Below are 19,911 nucleotides of genomic sequence, written 5' to 3' on the forward strand. Positions count from 1 at the left end.
TTATTTTGAAATTCAACAGTATATATTTTGTCACATAAAATAGAGTCTCATTGGTTAGGAATTTAATATAGACAAGTTGCAATTGGTAGAGGCAAAGATGAAGAAGATAAGTCAAGAGTACCAGCGAAAAGAGAAGCAAGGTGATATATGAAATAAGTAATTTCTTTTTCTAAAATTTCCTTTCATTTTTTATTTTATTGATATAAAAAAAAAGTATTTTGAATAATCTGTGAGATGAAATTTTAAGATTAAGCTACTCACAATTGGTGGAAAAAGATTGAAACATAGAATTTAGGACACTGGTAATTGCTGGAATTATTTTGAATTGTAGTTTCACTTTAAAGATGCTTTGGAAGTGATAGTTTATTGTAATATGTAATCTTTCTCTTCCTTCAAGTTAGTCACAGCTTTGATGCATAAATAGATTATTTGTACATTAGTCAATCTCCACATCAGCCCCTCCACTTTTTTTTGGAGTGTATATCTCACTAATTGGTTGATTACCATAAGAAGTAGAAACTGTTCATTACATATATTATATAACTGTTGGGATATTTAGACCCCAGTTGATAGAATTAACAAGTTTTAAACCCAAGTTGTTAATTAGATTTATTATGAATAAAACTTGTTAAAACAAACAAACATCAATATCATGTCAAAATAATGCAGTGAAAAAAAAATTAGACAAGATATAATGACCTAGGAAAACCAATGAAACAAACTAGTTTCACAGTAAAAAACCTGGGGGGAAACCTTCCCGAAAAACAATCCATTATAGTAAAGAGAAGTTTCAAATCTAGTACGAAACCTTTCTCTCTAGACTCTACAATCCCCATAAATGAACTCATAGTAGAAACCTTCTATTGCTTCAGAACCTCTGAACTCTTGAATATATGAACGCCACCCTTTTTTGCACGGATTCTTGTACGTGACTAACCAATCATGCACGACTCCTAGTACGTGACTAACACACCAACTTGAAGAAGATGTTGGCTGCAAAGTTCTTCACTTCATCAACAAAGAAGATCAAGAAGCACTTGGTTACAAAATCCTAAGGCGCAAAGACGTAGTAGCTTCTTTTAGAGAAAGTAAAGCATCAGTCACCTTTTGCACAATGTATGTAAACATGGTCACAAGACTGTTTTACAAGAAGAAGGAGGTAAGGACCCCCCCCCCTAACAAGATGAAACACATCTCCCCCTTATATAGGCATCTATTTCTCCCCCTAACATGTAGAATCTTAAAAAAAGAAACCACAATTTCTCCACAATTTCTCCCCCTTTTTGTCATGATTGACAAAGGGTACAAGAAGCAGGAAAGCTTCACCCGAGAAACATAACGATGATCAAGGATGATCAAGGGGGCACAAAGAATCCATAAAAATGCAAGAATGTAATTAAACAAGATGCTATGGATGACAAGATAATAGAAAGATACAAAACATGTTAAAAAAAATGCATGCAAGAGGATCTTAATCGATCAAGAGGTGTCAAAGCTGAAGACTCGTGCTAGATGGGTGAGAAAAGATTCTCTAAGGTGAGGGTTACTGACTTGTCCATGATTTAATTCTTTCAATTATTTGTGGACATGTTTTTTTTTTTTTGGTTGTTTTGTTTTTTTGGTTGTTTTTTATTAAAAAAAAAAATCCAAAAACATTGAAAAATTTTAAAAAGACAAAAATGTTTTATTTTGTGTCAGACTTGAACCTTTTGAGAAAGACATAAATAATCATCTCACCACTATTTACTAGCCAATCATGAACACCTTAGTGCATATCGTAAGATTTTGTGCTCGAGAAAGTGTAGCACATGCACAAAAAGAACATAAGGTATAGCCTCGGTTTAAATGTTAAAATTGGTGTGTACATTATTGGACTTAATATTAAATCAATCAAATAAAATTGGTGTGTACATTATCTCGGCTATTTTAATAAGTTTCTGCTCAAATAAAATTGGTGTGTATATGATGAGGAAAATCAAGAAACTTACATGATTGCAAGCTTGTTTTCTAAGAGATGTGGGAGTTATATGATGTAACTCTTTAGGTGATAGTCTCTTTCAAATTTATATGATGAATTTTGTAGATTTTGTGTTTGATTTCTAGTCACATATCACCTCACATGTATCTCAAGCTTTTGCTAGTTGCACACACTACACAAGTTACTCTTTGCTAAACTTAGTACATGTTATTGTGTGTGATCTTGTTGTGGCCATCCAAAATTAAATGTTCCTTGATTTTGATACAAAAATTCTTTAATGTTTGAGTTTTGGAGACAAATTGGTTAAAAAACTTGTTTTTGGAAGATCTGGGTTGAATTCAAGTGTGTTTGAAAAACTTTTAATTCATACTCAAGCATTTCATTCATGAATTATTGTGCTTTGAGGAGTTTCTGCATTAAATTGCTCTGTTTTTCAAAAATTTGATTTTTCTAGATTTTCGATCGATCGAAATTGCGATAAAATTTTTTTGGTTTGAATCTGCCTGACTCGATTGGCATTCGATCAATGCTCGATCAATCGAAACTGAAAAATTTCAGTTTTTAAGTATTTGACCAAATTGTTTGTCATGCATCATTTATGTTTAGGATTCACATGCATTGCGTTGATTTTTTATATCTATCTTGCAGTTTTGTAGTCATATCTCTCATTGTTTTCACACATAACATGCATACACTTTGCTAAATTGGGTACTCAACTTGATTTAAAAATTGATTGATTAATTTTGTGAGCTATGTACTTTTTAATATATGCTATTTTTATGTGTGAACTGTAGAAAATATTTTCTCCTAAGAGATATGATGGATAATCAATGTGCAAATATTTTCTCTACTCATGCAACTATTTATGGGTCACATAATGTCAAGTTTTCATTTATTGAAAGAGAGAATATTTTTCTTTATGTTTATCCTCAACTTAATTTTTTTTTAAGATTAGGTTTCTGTGTTTTTCTTTTCCCCACCTCCTAAATTTTCCTCTAAACTGTTTTTCCCAAAACTTGTTTTGTTTTTTTTTCCTATTTTTATAGGGGGAGAAGTTTGTTCTTAACCTTTGCTCTTCATAGGGGGAGTTGTCTCTATTTTCTATAGAGTTGAATTGTTTTGTGTTCTTTTAATTCTCTATTTTCTCTTGACTTTTGTTGCGTATGTTGTTTGTTTACTCTTTGTATGAGTTGTCTTTGTCAATACGTGACAAAAAGAGGGAGATTTAGATGAAATGTGGGAATACGTGGGAATCCTGTTTGTTTTGTTTAGGGGGAGATAAAATTGTTTCTCAAAGGGGGAGAATATAAATTTTTTTTGATGTATCTAACTTAGGGGGAGAGTTAGTTTACTTTTGTTTTTATTTGTGTTTCATATTATTGTTTATATGTCTTTCTTTCCACACATGCAGTGATGTGTTTGTTGAGTGTTTCAGGAAAGACAGGTACATTCTGATCAAGACCTTCTACCTCTTATTGGCAACTTCTTGGTTAGGAAGTGTTAGATTGGGATTTGTGAAGTAATTGGGCATTTTATTGTATTGGGTTGTTCTTGTATTTGAGCATTTCATTTTGTATGAAAGTTTTGTCACGAATTGCCAAAGGAGGAGATTGTTAGGTTCTAAAAGTTTAGAACAATTGGCAAATCGTGAACACAAACTTGTCTAGATATAGATTTTTGAGTCTATAGGTATTGTTAGACAATGCTCAAGGTGATTCAAGTCAAGATTCAAGAACATACAAGCTGTAGGAAGAAGATTTCATAATCTGTCTGGTTCGATCGATCGAAAGAGAGGCTTGATCAATTGAAAGTCGTATCTGCAGAATTTTAATTAAGCCCAAACAACAGTTCAAGCCTATTATGGATTAGGGTTTCAGATCTACTTCTCCTAGTATATAAAGGAAACCCTAAGCACGTTTTTAGAAGGCTTTTTAGAGGGAGAAGAGAGTGCCTCTTTTATATTTAGGGTTTTGTTCCTAAAAAGCTCTCTCATATCTTCTACCGGTGTTATTACTTGAAGAATCTCAAGATCTGATATTGTAGAAGTTGTTGCCTTCTCTAGTCATCAAAGGTGCTGATAATCTAAACCTTCAAGGGTGGTCTTGGAGTCACAAACAGGAGAGTTTGTGTTGCTAAACCTTTGAGTGGGATCTCAAAGTCACAAACGAGGGTGTTTGTGTTTTGCAAAGGCCAAAGAAAGGAGTCCGTGGTCTCGGAGCTTGCACGTAGTCGTGTTTGTAAGTTTCTACTGGTGGGTAGCAATAGGATGTTAGGGGTCTAAGTCACTATTGTAAAACTTCGATTCTTTCTAGTGGATTTGCTTTTTACCTTGAGGATAGCTAGGTTAAATCCTCCCCAGGTTTTTTACCGGTTTGGTTTTCCTGGGTTATCATATCGTTGTGCTTTTTTTTTTTTAAATTTTCCGTTGCTATACATTGATATGATATATTCGTGTTAACCTAGTTTTGCTAATTTGACTAAGTAATCACTTGACTAATTACCTAGGTTAATTTGATTGTAGTTTTAAGGGTTCTAAAAAATATTAATAGAGACTACGACACTTTATATTTTTCTAATTAAAAAAAAAAAAAACAAGAGTAAGTGGTTAATATAATATAATTAGGTACAAACCTACCAACTTCAACTTGTAGGGCCAAGTGATATCCTTATGTGGAGGTAATGTGCAAAACAGCAATACAAAAGAATTGTATATAGTTAGTTAGGCAACGTTTGAAACAATAAGGGAAAGTAGCATCTCGAGTTTTAGAAACTTGAGATCCATATTACAAAAATGCCCCATAGATCTCGAGTCTTTAAGAATTGAGTTTCATGCGAAAAAAATTTCATCTATAGTGGCGTTTTTAAGCCTTTCAGTGACATTTTAAAGCCCTATAGCGGCGTTTTCCTGGAAATTTTTTTTTTGAAGTACAGATTTATGGAGTCCTATAGTGGCGTTTTTAAGCCCTATAGTGACGTTTTATAGACCTATAGCGGCGTTTTTATTCAATTTATGGAAATTGAGCCTTTAAAACTCGATTTTCAGCTTAATTTTTTTCCACTTTAAACTAATCCACATACAAATCGAGACTTAAAAACTCGATTTTTATCTTGGAACTCGAGTTTTAGACACTCGAGATGCTAGTTTTCAATATTGTTTTGAAACGTGACAATTAACTAAATTTTTTAATATTTATTGTTATTTAGAAAAAAAATTCTCCTTATGTGTATATTAACTTCTTTTATTTTTTTGTTGGGAAGAATGTGTTATATGAACTCTTTAATTAAAATCTCACCATGATGTTATCTGCCCAACTGCCGTACCATCTAACTCCAATTATGGAGTATAGGATGGACAATATGTCTTCTTGCATTTTATTTTTTTCTTCACATGCATTTTTGAAATACAAAATATAATAATTATATGGTGAATAGACATTTAATAGGGTTATGATTATAAGTGACATAATCTATCTTTTATTTGGGAAAAACAATTATGTGATAGTATTTTGCTGGATGATGCAAATGTCATTACTTAAAAGTTACACTCTATCTTTCTAAAAATTAATATTTACTTCAAATGTCTAAACCAAACATGATCCTTTGGTCAAATGTCATTAACCCTTTCAACTGTAAAAGACTCCGATACTTTCAATATAAAATGGTGAATATTACTATAAAACAAGCAGGGATGCAAAATGGCATCTCTGTGGAACATCAATATGACAACTAGTACATTTATTCTCTATCGTCTCAATTATTCAGAACTCATAACATATATTGTTTGTAACCGTAAGGACGGGGAATGAAAATACATAAATTATAGCAAATCATCTGATTTAGAATGTGACTCATAAACTGTAAAATGAGAAATCAATCCCTTACTATTAGTTCAAAATTACAAATAGTCTTTTACTTAATAAAAAAGAAGAGGACGAAAACACTCATTATTTGCTACAACACAACAAAACGTAAAAAGAGAGTGTAGCAAATAAAGTTTCCCATGGCGCACATGTTGTATTAGTTATGGCCGGCTCGGGTCTATTGGCGTCACAGAAAACTTCATTGTTCCATTCAGGCAATGAATGCCATCGTGCTCACCGCAAGCAAAGTAGTGAGGCTGTGACTCTTTCAGCACAAACTCAAAGCCGTTCCCAGCTCCTTGTTTTGTATTTCCCTGCATCTTGGCATTTTTCAAGTCACATTTATTGAAGCTCTCCTGGTCTGGTAGCAAGTAAACACTGTGAGGAAATGTTTTTGGAGTTGGTGGATCATATTTGAAAACTGCAATCAACATCATATGAATAGTTATTTTTCATGCATATTTGCATTCAGCAAAACAAAACAAAAAATGCACATATTTTTCATGTTCCATAAGGATCAAAATTGATAACCTACAAATAAATAAATTGAAAAAAAAATTCGAAGTTAGAATTGACTATATATTTTGATATCATATTGAACTTTATAACTTGTCATTAAAACACAAGCGGTTTAAAAATATGATTTTGGCCAATATATTTTACAACCTGAACTATGCATGGCAATATGTAACAAGTAGCAATAGCAAAGTAATTAAGCTCACCTAGAGTGTCATTTAAGATGAAAGGGCCATGTTTGGTTGCCCATTCGATGTAGTTAAAGCCATAATTCCAGTGGTACGATTCACCCACGATGAACTTCTTGGGAGTTGGTGTCTTAATGGAATTCTCAAATGGCCTGGCTATGCTAACTGCCATTGTGGAAGCAATCAACAGCACTAGCATGAGTCCTTGCGTAATTGTGAAACCCATGGTATGATTTGCAACTTGTGAAAGATAATAGAGAGTGAAATAATTAAGAGGATGCACACAAAGAAAGAGCTAGTGAAATAAGATGTTTGCAATGATATAGATAGCATGATTTAAATGGGTATTTATAACGGGATAGATGGAGAGAGAGAGAGAGAGAGAGGGGTGTATAATGAGTTGGCTAATTACTAAAAACGGAACTTTTTTGTTATAGAGCTTTTACATTGTATTTTCCATCTCTTGACTACAAAATTTTGAAAGGGATGAGTTGTATTTTATAAAAAATGAGTCAATTTTCAAAAATTATTTTCTATAAATATCTCATTTTCCTATGTTTTGTAGCAACATTAATTGACTGGAAAAAAAAAATCTCCTAATTTCCCTTAATTAGCTTGCTATAAGATTGAGTTGTTTTCAAAAATAAAAAAATAAAAATCCTAGAAACCACTCTCGAAGAATAAGCAATATTTTTTTAGTTGACCAAAGAAAAACACCAAGCACAAGGTTTTCCATTGAAACAAATGGAACATTCTTCTCCTCCTTTTTTTATTTATTTTTTTTATAATAAAAATATTTTTCTATATTTGTTTTAACACATTGATAGTTTGATACATGATTATGTCCTTAAAGGAAAATGTTCTTGAGCACTCATTGATATACACTATGTACATGCAACATCTATAAGTTCACACTAGATATCCACATTTCTTAACATTTTCTATGTTTAAAATGTGAAAAGTACAATGGAGACAATGTACAAAAAAAGAAGTATGTGAGAATCACTATCCCGTCCTTCAATTCCCCAACCCCTAAAAAAGGGCAAGTACCATATCGATCAAGAGATTTACAAGCAAATTAAGTAGCATCTTCAATGACATTACTTATGCAATAACCAAGTTTATTTAGGCAAATCCCTAAAGGGTGTATAGCAGTATAATAAAGTGTCATTAGACTTCTTAACAATATGAAAGTACTCTCTCAAATGTCAAAACTAAGAATTTGGAAAGGGAGCTCCAATATTGGGTTGGTAGAGATAGAGCAGAAATTTTCCCTCAACCAAAAAGGAGTCAACAACTAGTATGATCTTTTTTTTTTTCTTATTTCGACCTCTGTATGCTGGGAATCAAGACAGAAATGCACTTTGAACTGAAAGATATTGATTGAAATAGAAAAAAAAAGCTATAAAAAATTAAAAAGTGAAATATATTGATATCATATTCAGCGTGTTGTTGGTGGAGAAGGATATAATTCAACCGGGTGATGTGATGATGACGGTTAAATTGCTCAATATATAAGACATCATCCCTCTAGAAATATTCATCCTGCTTTGATTCTATGTTAGAAATACTGAATGAATAGTATTGTATTTTACAGTAATAAAATATAAAATATACATGAGTGCCTTTATATAAGAGGCATAGTGTACAGTACATATCATAGTGTGCAGTACAAGTATGTGTGCTATATAAGTAAATAAGGTGAGCCTAAAGCCTATAGTGTGTAGTACAAGTATGTGTGCTATACAAATAAAAAAGGTGCGCCTAAAGCCCACAGTCTAATACACGTTAACACATTTTATTCTCTCTTATTAAGTATATATTATCCAAGAAAACATGACAAAGAAGGTTAGATTTAGTGATTTTTTTTTACTAAAACTTCCAATATATGTATAGTCTTCTATTTTAAAATACAGGTCTAACAGTAATATTATCATAAAATGATTTCATTCATTTTCTTCTATATTACTCCAGAACAGGATTACTTACCTTCCATTTCTTTCCATTAATTTATTTAATTTAAAATGTTCAAGCAAGAATACTTAATTTAAATCCATTCATCTCCGTTGCTTAAATACATTTCATTCATTTCTGATCATTCCATTCCATTTCTTTATAAACTCCCAAACGGAGGCTTAATGAGCTTTCCCATCATACATGAATACATGCACCTTTGACTTTGCTTCATGCGAACATATCTCAACTCTCCTTCTCCTGCATCTCATTTCCTGTATTTCATGCAGAAATGCAATAGGAAATAGGCCTTTTGTAGCTGCCAAAATCACTGCAAAAAGTAAAAATAAAAGCTGCAAGATTTGTGTTATGGTTCGTATTTGTTATAAAGGTTTTGTTTTTGTGACCTCTATAATAGATTTATTTATTATTTTTTTTTTTTGGCAGTATCTTTTTTGGGTTGCAACCATGGGAAACCCTTGCAATAGAAAGCAAATTCATAATCTAAAATTAAATAAGAACCTTTTAATTTCAATAAAGAAGTAGATAAACCTCCTTAGGTAGAAATTTAGATAATTCTTGATTACCTTTACAAGTGGAAACAACAGGTTATTATGCAGCGTTGTCATGTAGAAGTAGAATTTGTAACACATAAACTTTCAAAAAAAAAAAAAAAAAAAAGCATAAGTTCAACAAGAACACAAGACTATCATGGAAAAAGATAGAGCAAATATCTCAAAAGAAATTTTTTATTAATAACAATTTATTATCATTGTCTCCTTCTAAAGAGTATTTATAAGAATAGTTTTTTCTTCTGATATTCCTTTAAGAAAATTAAAAAAAAGAAGTCATAATTTAATAGGGATTTGAAATTGATGTAAAAAATTCTATTTACACCATCTATTAAAATAACCGTGTCCTTAAAAAAAATAAAAATAAATAGCTAAAATTCAAATTACGCCCTTTAAGTTTAATTGAAATTCATTTAAACCCTTTAACTTTACTTTTTTTCAATTGAGTCATCTAAGTTTCGAAATTTTCAACTCAGGTTTTTTGTCCAATTTCATTAAAAAAAAAAAAATTGTTTAAGTATGCAAATAACTAATGAAAAAATATTTTTAGAAAATAAATTTCCAAAAAAAATTATTTATTTTATAAACTTTTGTATGTGATATAAATATTTTTTGAATGGCCATTTTTAATGAAATTGAACAAAATGCCTAATATGAATGAATTTCAACCTCAGATGACTCAATTGAATGAAAGTAAAGTTAGAGAACTGAAATGAATTTCAATTAAACTTAGAGAGTGCAATTTGTATTTTAGCCAATAAAAAAAAAAAAGGACTAACACCCACATTTACCATCTCATAGTACTAATATACTCCAAATATATAAAAAAGTGGAAGAAAAAAAATTAGGCACTATTTGATGACTATGAATTGAAGTATTAATGCAAAGAAATCTCCGAAGATATCAAAATAGAGCAAGAGTGACTCTAGGCTTAGGCCACTTCAGCCTTGGTCTAGGACCCCATTACAAAAAGGGCCCACCCCTTTCTAAAAAGGCCCAAAATTTTATGATAATAATTAGTTAAAAATAGGGTTATGTTGCAAACCATTTTTACGCATAAGAAGGCCTTCAACTTATCTATCTATCTATCTTTATATATATATATATATATATATATATATATATATATATTAATAGATAAAACTCAGAAAAAATCCAATTAGATTTTCAATTGAATTTCAATTTTGTGCCACATATACAATGTAAATTTTTAAGTTTTTGTGCTGAGGAGTTAATATGGTGTGAAAATCTAAGAGTCTAATATCAAGTAAAAAAAACAATCAACATTAACAACAAGAAAGTGCTTAGTCCTCTCCCCTCTCTCTCCATTATTGTTGGGCATGGACAGTGGCGTAGGCACTTGAAGACCGAGGGGGTCTTGGGGCCCCCCCAAAATTTTCAAAAAATTTAAATTGTTTTTGGAAATATCCTGAATAATTTGAAAATTTTTAAATAACCCTTTTATTTTGGCTCTCATACTTGATAATATACATATATATTGAAGAATGTCCAAAATAAACATAATTTTCATTTAAATAGAATACAATCTATAAATACATATGTCAACAAATTACAATAATCATGTAGTCTTTGAATTTGAGTAGGCTGACTCCATTTGTGGTTGCACCTTATCATTATTTGTAGCTGCCATAAGCGCAAAAGCTCAGAAAACGAAAAATATTTTTTTCTCTTCCAATTTTTCCTTTTTTCTTATTTATAATTATTTTTCGGCTTGAGAAAAAAGATTCTTAGGGCTTGATTGGTAGGAGGATTTTCGTTTTTATTTTCAAAACAGTATAAAAACAATTTTCAAAAAATTGAACTTAAAAATAGTTTTCAGATAATAATTTTTATATTATACGTGTTTGGCTCTCACTTTTAAGAAAAATTCTCAAAATACTAAAAAAAAAAAAAAAAATTGTTTAGGAGACCATTTCTATTTTTGAGATTAAAAAAAAAATATATATATATATATATATATATATGTAGAATCTATAGATTACCTTTTTTTTTTGGGGATAATGATACGGAAATAGAGCTTATCATGTACTTTTTTTTAATGATAAGTTTCGAATTTGAAGTGTGAGAATTCTTTTTGTGATAAAGATAAGCTCCTTAATTTAAGAGATAAAGAAGAGTTTGGATAAGTATGTAGGGTCTACTGTTTTTAATTTATTTACAATTATGTCATCAAAAAGATTTTTTGTATCCTGAAAACGCCCCCTAGGCATTTTTAAAATCTTGTTCTGAACCCTAGGAAAAGAGGATATAGATTTTGAAAATTGTATTTAGAAAATATTAGCCAAACAATAAATTCAAGTGAAGGACTCACCATTTTATGTATTGTAAAAAAAAAAAAATATATATATATATATATATATATTTAAAAACTCTTACCAAGTAGGCCATTATATATCTTAACTTAATCCATTTGGGTTATTTCAAATTTGGAAGAAAAGTAAATGTAAGACTCAATTAATTTTCCTTTTTCCTTTTCCTACAAACATAGCAAGAATTGATATTGTTGCTTGGAGTTTAAAGTATTTGTTCTATTTTTAATTTTTAATTTTTTTTTTGGGATAGCTGAATTTGACTTTGATTTTTCCTTTTATTTTATTTTGGGGTGGAAAATGTAATTGGACTATTTGCGTGCCTTTTTTCTTCTATATCGCACAAGATTGATTGTTTTGAAATTCATCAGTATATATTTGTCACATAAAATAGAGTCTCATCTGTTAGGAATTTAATATAGACAAGTTGCAATTAGTGGAGGCAAAGAAGAAGAAGATAAGTCAAGAGTACAAGTAGAAAGAGAAGCAAGGTGATATATGAAATAAGTAATTTCTTTTTCTAAAATTTCCTTTCATTTTTTATTTTATTGATCTAAAAAAAGTGTTTTGAATAATCTGTGAGATGAAATTTTAAGATTAAGCTGCTCACAATTGGTGGAGAAAGATTGAAACCTAGAATTTAGGACATAGGTAATTGCTGGAATTATTTTGAATTGTAGTTTCACTTTAAAGATGCTTTGGAAGTGATAGTTTATGGTAATATTTAATCTTTCTCTTCCTTCAAGTTAGTCACAGCTTTGATGCATAAATAGATTATTTGTACATTAGCCAATCTCCACATCAGCCCCTCCATTTTTTTTAGAGTGTATATCTCAATAATTGGTTGATTACCATAAGAAGTAGAAACTGTTCATTAAATATATTATATAACTGTTGGGAAATTTAGACCCCGGTTGATAGAATTAACAAGTTTTAAATCCAAGTTGTTAATTAGATTTATTATGAATAAAACTTGTTAAAACAAACAAACATCAATATCATGTCAAAATCATGCAGAGAAAAAAAAAAATTAGACAAGATATGATGACCGAGGAAAACTAATGAAACAAACTTGTTTCACAGTAAAAAACCTAGGGGGAAACCTTCAGGAAAAACAATCCATTATAGTAAAGAGAAGTTTCAAATCTAGTATAAAACCTTTGTCTCTAGACTCTACAATCCCCGTAAATGAACTCACAGTAGAAACGTTCTACCGCTTCAAAACCTCTTGTAAGGTTGAATTTTATCAACAATCTTGTTGACTTTATTCCATGCCAAATTTGCTTGTATTTTAGCAATTAGTAATCCTGTATTTAGGTGGGAATCATGTAAGGGTAATGAGTGAGAGAGAGTGAAGAAATACTCAAGATTGTACAAGGATGCAGAGACTCACAGTTGGGACTCGCGGGTGACTCACGACTGGAAAGCCGCCAAAGCTGGCACACGTGTGAAGCATGTAGGGGAGATGAAGAGTCATGCCAGCTGTTGCACTACAGGACAAAAGTCCCAGGCTAGCCAGGCAATTAGCTCGTGACTTGAACTCGTGACTCAGTCTAGTCACGAGGCCAAGTTGCCAGACCACACTGTTTGGGAAAAAAACTGACTCTTCGCATTCTTTTCTCACCCCACTATATATAGACCGTTATTACCACGAATTGTAGAGAGCTTCTAGAGAGAATTTTAAGAGAGAAACTTTAGAGAAAAACAAGATTGACTCATCCACAATCTTCACATAAAGACTCTTCAAATTCCTCTACTCTCTTCCTTTCCATTGTTACATCCTTGAGAGGTAGGAGAATATGCAAGGTGGCTAAGGCAGCTATGAAAAAGATGAAGAAAGCTGAGGAGGACTATAGAAGTCTCCTAGTGAGATATAAGGAGGCCAAATGTGAGATAGAGACGCTAAATAGCGAGATAATCAAAGCTTGAAATTCCTTGACCTTGAGGTGGTTCAAGCAAATGCCAAGGTAGAGCGAGTCTCCAAAAAGAAGCTTGATGATGTCCTTTCCTCTTAAAAGACCTTCTCCGACAAAACCGGATTAGGATACACTGGAGAAAGTAGTTTAGTTATGAACATCTCCAAAGAAGTGAAGTTTGTGAAGGCCAAAGAGTCGGTTGTAGTTGCCCTTACTGTTGAAAAGGCAAATGTTGAGAAGAAGAAGAATGTGACTGACCAGTGGGTGTTGAACAAGCCCCGTAATCAATCTGTGATCAAGTTTGAAGCCAAAGCAAAATCTCTTCCACGATCGCAAAGAGGTCCTAGAACGAACCATGTGTGTCATCACTGCAAACTTCAAGGGCACACCCAACCCAATTGTCATAAGCTGAGAGCATTGAGGAATACAAGTGATCAAAGGATAAGAAGGCCAAGAAATGACAAGAGGAGTTGGGCTGTTGAGCCATCAAGAGATCGAAATGGTGATCTTGGAATGATGGACGTGATGAAGATGATTGATGCATTCACCAACTACTTGGAAAGCTTCACTAAAAGGTTTGAAAGTCCTAACTCTCGTACCCAATCCTATAAGGATATCACCCCAAATGCACGTGACGTGTGGGTGATAAAGGGTACTCATGCATAAGCATTACAACATGCCCATGCATTAATACTTCCTATGTTGTATGACTGTTGGTTTTTTATTGATTATGTGAATTGAAAATTGTTTGTTTGTTTTTGCTTTCATTCATTTAAAATGTTATTACATTGTTGCTTTTGATCAATCTTTTCCTTCTTGCATGTCAAAAATCCAAAAACCACGTAAAAAGTAAAAAATCCAAAAAGACTGATCAAAATTGTTGAGTTTTGTCTCAAAATATGTTTTATCATGTACCTTTGTGCAAATGGCTTTGTGCATCTACGAGCATAGCTTGTTCCCTATGCACTAATATCATTGTGGGAGAAATCTTGAAATCTATGTGACTGTTGTAAATAGATCTTCAACCTTGTCATGAATGATCAGTGAATGGTTTTGTTGATCTTGAGACATGCATAGACTTTGTAAGGTTGAATTTAATCAACCATCTAGTTGACTTTATTCCGTGCCAAATTTGCTTGTATTTCAGCAATTAGTAACCCTGTATTTAGGTGGGTTTGTTGTAAGGGTAGTGAGTGAGATAGAGTGATTGAATGCTCAAGAGTGTGCAAGAAAACAGAGTCTCGCGGCTGCAAGCCGCCAGAAGCAGCACATGTGCCAAGCATGCCAGAAGTTGAAACGTCATGCTAGCTGGAGCACTGCAGGATAAAATAGGACAACTGGCCATTCTGTTATCACGCGGCTGGATCTTGTGACTCAGTCAAGCCGCGAGCCACCCCTGTTTTGAAAAACCTGACGTTTCACATTCTTTTCTCACCCCAGTATAAATACCCCTTATACCAACAAAAGAAAGAGAGCTTCCACAGAGAATTTTGAGAGAGAAACCCTAGAGTAAAACAAGATTGATTCATCTACAATCTTTACATAAGAGTCTCTTCAAATTCCTCAACTCTCTTCCTCTCTATTGTTAAACCCTTGAGAGACATTTTACCAAAACCTTTTCTCATGATATCCATTACTATGAGAAGGCTGTTTGGTGTTCTGGGAAGCAGTTAGGAAGGAACCAATTTACATTGGTTGATGCTATGGTAAAGTAGTGGAATCCGAGAAGCTAGAAAAGAAATAGGTTTGGCTCAACCTCGTTGGAGCAAGAAGCTTGAAGGGCTTAGGTGCACTGGGTAGATTAAGCTTGGAGGGTATATTGTTGTCTATGTATCTCAACTACATTTTCTAGTGGATTACTTACTGCTTGGAGGGCGGCGGAGAGGTTTTACGCCGAGGGCTTCGGTTTCCTCTTCGATAACACATCGCGTGTTGTCCTTGTGTTTGCATCTTCCTTCCCTTTTATCTTTGCCTTTTCTTATCTGCTGTGGGTTGTGATTTTAATTTGGCTTAGATTGTTTTCCAATTCTGTTTTATAGCTTTTGTTCATTTTCTGCACACTAGTTGTTTGACATAAAGCTTGAATTGGTTAATTTGTAAATTGGGGGTCTAAACGTTCAAGGGTGTTTTTACACTATTTGAACTTTCAGACTTGATGCCCAAAAAGCCAAAGGCTAACTTATTAAAGTGAAATATAAAAAATTTCAGGCATCGATCTCACAATGAGATGTATTGATTCAAAAAGATCAAATGATATGTGCTAGTTGTGTATGTCCTGATTGAATTGATCATTGAAGCTTCACATTAGACTAAGGACTATCTCATTTTTGATATCAACACACAACACACATATCTATATTCAATGAATTTCATATTCATTCGTGTGATTGTACTTATTTAAATGTGTTTTCATATGCTCTATCTTTGTTGATCAATCACAAAAAGATTTTTTAGTGTTTTAGTTGTTTTTGGAAAGCACTTTAATTTTACAAAAATTGTCAAAAATTCAAAAACTGTGTTGCCCTGTTTTGGTGACTCAGTCGTGGTTAGAGCTAGTCGTGAGTCCATATAGAGATTTTTCGCGATTCACTGGTGACTCATTGGCAGGTAAATGCTTTAATCGCAAAAAAGACTTAGAATATTTTTCAAAAATCTGGTTTTTCATGCTTTTCGTGGCTCAGGTTGGCGACTTGTTCGCGGGTGGAAGGTCCAGTCACAAAGGGTACATAGAGATTCTCATGGCACAATTCATGACTCTCTCACGAGTGGAACTTCCAATCGCAAAAAACACTTAGAAAATTTTTCAAAAGTTTTCTTTCAAGTGTTCTAGCGGCTGGCCCTGGCGACTTGCACGTGACTTGATTCAGTCTCGAAAATCGCGTGTTTTGCACAAAATTGGTTAGTTTTTAAACCTTTTCAGTTTTCCCTCAAACATTTCTGACTATTCATCTTCTTCCTTACCTAAAACACTCTCAAACTCACCGTGTCACTCTCGAACAAACCTTTATTTTTGCATCATTTCATCCTCAAATCTTCAAGGAAATGGTATGGGCTTTCTCTTTCTCACTTGAACTCGTGACTCAGTCCAGTCGCGAGGCCAAGTCACCAGACCACCCTGTTTGGGAAAAAAACTGACTCTTCACATTCCTTTCTCACCCCACTATATATAGACCCTTATACCCACTAAATGTAGAGAGATTCCAGAGAGCATTTTGAGAGAGAAACCCTAGAGAAAAACAAGATTGACTCATCCACAATCTTCACATAGAGACTCTTCAAATTCCTCTATTCTCTTCCTCTCCATTGTTACATCATTGAGAGATACATTACCAAAACCTTTTCTCACCATACCCATATCTGTGAGAAGGCCATTTGGTGCTTTGGGAAGCAGTTAAGAAAGGACCAATTTCATATTGGTTGATGTTATAGTCAAGTAGCGGAATCCGGTAAGCAAAAGAAGAAATAGGTTCGGTGTAACCTCGTTGGAGTAGGAGCTTGGAGGGCTTAGGTACATTGGATAGATTAGGCTTGAAGGGTCTTCTGTTGTTCATGTATCCCAACTACATTCTTTAATGGATTATTTACCGCTTGGAGGGCGGTGGAGTGGTTTTACGCCAAGGGCTTCAGTTTCCTCTTCGATAACACATCGTTGTGTTGTCCTTGTGTTTGCATCTCTCTTCCCTTAATCTTTACCATTTAATTTTTTCTGTGGATGTGATTTTATTTGGTTTAGATTGTTTATCAATTCTGTATTAAGCTTATGTTCATATTCCACACATTAACTGTTTGATATTAAGCTTGAATTGATAATTTGTTAATTGGGGGTCTAAACGTTCATAGTGTTTTATACACTTATTGAATATTCACCTCTGAACTCTTCAATATATGAACGCCACCCTTTTTTGCACAGATCCCAGTACGTGACTAACCAATAATGCACAGTTCCTAGTACGTGACTAACATACCAACTTGAAGAAGATGTTGGCTGCAAAGTTCTTCACTTCATCGATAATGAAGATCAATAAGCACTTGGTTACAAAATCCTAAAGCGCAAAGATGTAGTAGCTTCTTTTCGAGAGAATAAGGCATCGGTCACCTTTTGCACAATGTATATAAACATGGTCACAAGACCGTTGTACAAGAAGAAGGAGGTAAGCACTCCCCCTAACAAGATGAAACACATCTCCCCCTTACAGATGCATCTATTTCTCCCCCTAACATGTAGAATCATAAAAACAGAAACCACAATTTCTCCCCCTTTTTGTCATGATTGATAAAGGGTACAAGAAGCAAGAAAGCTTCACCCGAGAAACATAAAGATGATCAAGAATGATCAAGGGGCCACAAAGAATCCATGAAAATGCAAGAATGTAATGAAACAAGATGCTATGGATGACAACATAACAAAAAGATGCAAATCATGTTAAAAACAATGCTTGCAAGAGGATCTCGATCGATCAAAAGGTGTCAAGATGCTATCGAGCCAACCTCGATGGATCGAGAAGCTGTTGAGAAGCTATCGAGGGGACAGAAAGTATCTCGATCGATCAACCTAGCTATCGAGAGGTGTCGAGATTGCGATAAAAAGCAACTGAAGAGCTCAATAGAAAAACTAGGTGTCGAGGAGGTGTTGAGAAGTTGTCGAGATTGCTCAAAAATAGTTTTTCAAGAAGGGAAAAACATAAATATGAATGCAATCAAGCATGCAACTCAACCAAGGATCCAACCAACATTTCAAACTCTCAAAATCATCTCTCAACAATACTTTTAAGCACATAGATCCCAAAAACACACACACACAAGTCTAACCAATTTTATATTTCAAAAACAAGTTAAGACAGTTTACTGAGAATACATTAACACATGTAAACCTTGTGATGGCCAAATCACATTGTACCTACACATGTATTAGGAGTAGCAAAGAATATTGTATGTTATATGTGAAAAACATCGCAATATTGTATAAGTGTATACATGTTATGATGATTTGATATATGAGAAAACCACTTTAACACACACACAATCATAACTGTTTGATGGAGACTATTACCTTCGAGGTACATCCTATAACTCTCACATCTCCTAGAATACACGCTTACAATCATATTTAAAGCATTTTTGATCTTTTTGCTTTTTATTTTTCTTTGCATATTTTTCTTTTAAGCAAACCATGCATGGACATATAAGAGATAGAAAAGAAATACCCAATTATGTTAAGCTTTTGACATTCCAATTTTGCTATGCCGAAGCACACAAATGTCATTCATGATTGGCGGGCAACAGTGGTGAGATGGTTATTTATGCCTTTCTCTTAGAATTTTCTAGTACTTCCCATCAAAAAGAGTGATATAAGTGTTAAAAACAAGAGATCACTTAACCTTACTCATCACAGACACGAGCAACAAAGCTCACTTGCTTAGTTGTGCATAGAGATGCTCATCTAAGCTACAAGAGATACAAAGTTTAGAAAACTTTGTTTCAATGGCCATCCAAGGTACACAAGTACCAATGTACACAAACACACACTGTTTTTGTATTTTTTTTTTTTTTTTTTTTTTTTGAAAACAAAACAAAACAAAAACTAAACAACCAACCAAAAACAGACAATAACATGAAAGAATGAAAGAAATATGCATATGCATGAAGGCATGATAGAGATGTGCAGATACATGAAAGCATGATTCCAAAAGCAGATAAGAAATCAAGTAAAGAGAGTCCTACTTTAGATAGAAATAATTAAAGCAGAGGACAAACAGAAAAGATAATTAAGTCCTAGGCTCTTTTCTCACCCACACAGCACGAGTTTTTGGTTGTGAAGATGAAAAGGCACGTGTCTTAGTATGTCTACTAAAGGACATAGAAGAATTAGAATTCTCCTGAAATTGAGTTAAAAAGCTCAAAGTTTTTAATAACTCTCCAAACAAAGGTGTAGGTCCTTGAGAGGAAACCTGTGACCGTTTGGACAATTGCTTATAAGGATACAACTTAAAGCAATCAGGACGAATGTGTTCAGAAACACCACAATGGTGACAAACATGAGGTCTAACAAAGGATTTAAAATTAGCCAAATTAGTTTTAGATTTCATACTTTTATTACCTTTCTCAAATTGGAGCATGTTGAGGTCTAAAAAAAAAAAAAAAAAAGAGATCATAGTAAAATAAGCCCAAGAAAGAATAAGCTAAGCCCAAAAAAATGAGTTAAGCCCAGAAGGAAAAACCAAGCCAAGTCCAAAGGGATTATACGAAAGGCCCAGAGGATCCCGAAGCCCAGAAAAGAAAAGCATCCAAAAAAGATCACGGCAAAATATAAGAAGCAAGGATCCTCAGGCACCATCAATAGACGCGGATCCTTTTAGGCACAAAGAAGAAGGAAGATCGGGACAGCTCGATAGAAAGAAGACAGAGAAAAGAAAAAAAGAAAAACAAGAAAAAAACAAAAGCGCGAGCGACTTCTCACGGCACAGACAGAAGAATCCTCGGGGAAGCAAGACAGGGAAGAAGGATGACAACAAACGATCTTTAAAGAAGGCAGGATGGGATTCCGCCCAAATAGGAAAGAAAAGGAAAAGCTGAAGGCACCAGAAGTGGGGATGCCGAG

Source organism: Quercus robur, chromosome 11 (assembly GCF_932294415.1).
Source record: "Quercus robur chromosome 11, dhQueRobu3.1, whole genome shotgun sequence".
In the NCBI taxonomy this organism is placed as follows: domain Eukaryota; kingdom Viridiplantae; phylum Streptophyta; class Magnoliopsida; order Fagales; family Fagaceae; genus Quercus; species Quercus robur.